Source organism: Carlito syrichta, unplaced genomic scaffold (genome assembly GCF_000164805.1).
Source record: "Carlito syrichta isolate Samal-C Ts95f unplaced genomic scaffold, Tarsius_syrichta-2.0.1 Scaffold309280, whole genome shotgun sequence".
NCBI lineage: Eukaryota > Metazoa > Chordata > Mammalia > Primates > Tarsiidae > Carlito > Carlito syrichta.
In genome coordinates, this window is record NW_007253376.1 from 225559 (window position 1) to 227736 (window position 2178).

Consider the following 2178-nt stretch of genomic DNA (forward strand, 5'->3'; position numbering starts at 1 on the left):
GCTGCCCATCAAAAGAGGACTGGATTAAAAAAATGTGGTATATATACACTATGGAATACTATGCAGCCATAAAAAAAAAACAAAATCATGAGTTTCGCAGCAACCTAGATGGAACTAGAGTCTATAATACTGAGTGACCACTCACAGAAACAAAGATCCGAGTATCACATGTTCTCACTCATATAATGGACCTTGAACATCCAATGTAATACTATAAGAAGATGACTAACGGTACTTTGAAACTATGGGGGGAGATGGGATTAACAGTCGCAAATATCTGTCTGGGGATGGGGAAACACCTCTTATCAACAGGGTGCCTGAATGAGACGTAATTGTACACCTAACCCTTAACGGTACCCCATAAAATCATAATAAAAATTATTGATTAATAATAAAAAAACCTTCAGGAATAAAGGGAACATACACAGATTTTGTGTTTAGACATGGGTCCCATCCCCAAGATATCTCATTATGTGTATGCAGATATTAAAAAATCCAAAAATCCAAAACACTTGGTCTCCGGTATTTCAGGATAAGGGATCTTTGACCTTTAGTAATTGGACAATATATTTAAACAGGCTTCTCACTGAAAAGAAAGAAAACCAAATTGCCAAAAATATATGAAATTATGCTCAGATTTTAAATATATAAAATTATTAGGAGAATACAAATTATGATCACAATGACATTATTTTAAACCTAAAACTTCAGAAGTCTGAGAATACCAAGTGTTGGAGAAACATGAATGTAAATTGAAAATAAACTCTTTAGAAAACAACGTACCATTATTATCTAAAAGGAAACATTCTTTCTTCCTACAACTTAGCAAGTGCACTTCTGGATGTATACCATAGAGAAACACTTGCAGATCTGCACCAGGAAACATGTATGAGCACTGCTCATAATACCAAAACTCTTCAATTTAAACATTTATTAGCAGAAAATGGAAAGATAAATTGATTGGTTTCTCTCACCCATGCGAGCTCTGGCATGTCTCTCTTTCATTCCTCCCTTCTTTCTCTAATAAACTTTGTTTTTTAAAAAAAGAAAGATAAATTGTATAATCATACAGTAGAATATTGTACAACAGCAAAATAATGAATATTTAATAATATAGATAAATATTAAAAACATGATGTTAGGAAAAAAAGTCCTGGAAGAATATATACAGTGTGATACCAACTTTAGAAAGCTTAAAAAAGAGCAAATGTAAATGATATATTATTTAGACATACATATGCATGCAATAAAACCAAATTTCAGAAAGCAACGGGAATGATAATCACACAATCTGAGTAGTGAAAAAATGAATTATCATGTTAACTTTCCAAACTACCAGGGGCAAGATCATTCACTTTCTCAGACAGTAAAGTTATTTGATCATCTGCTTTACCTGAAAATATCGTAGCCTCAGGCTTCTGGACACATAATTATACTTTTCTTCCTTGAAGAAATGCACTGAAAATGTCTTGCTCCCATTTCTTCATAAGTGAAACATGATACCTACATTGCTGTGATACCGAACAACTTAATAAAAAGTAGAAATCAAGTGAATGATTATTTATTTTTATTTCTAGGATTATCAATTGACTTACTAAGACTGTTGTGACCAGTTTTTTGGGGGGAGAGGGGGAGGGATCATATAGATACAGCAAGACACATTTCAGTGATTATTGAAATCATGACAAAAATAATTTAAGCAAATATCAGTCAGTCTTCCCATTTAACTGGATATGTAAAGCAAAAACGTTCATGTCAATTGAACTAATTTGATAAATGCCTTTAAATCCTCACATCATTTTTTTTTTAATTTGGTCAAAATTTGTTGTGCAAAAGTTGCTTCTTTCCCATTTTTCTGTCACTTATTTATGTACATAAATGATTCAGTTCTCAATAGGCACACAAGTTAATTGAGCAATTTTATAACCACCAGGCAAAAAATTATCCTGAACATGCATGTGACCCCATTTGGAATGAATTTGTCTCCCATTGACATTCATTCATTCAACATTTAAATATCTTTAATGCATAGATTCTATTCCTGGGATTGTGCTTTAAATACAATGATAATTCTGATCCGCACTCAGTTTTATTATGGAGGCCTTGAATATGCCATTACAGAATATACCATTAAAATATAAAACGTAACATATGAAATTTTAGACATATGCATGGAAT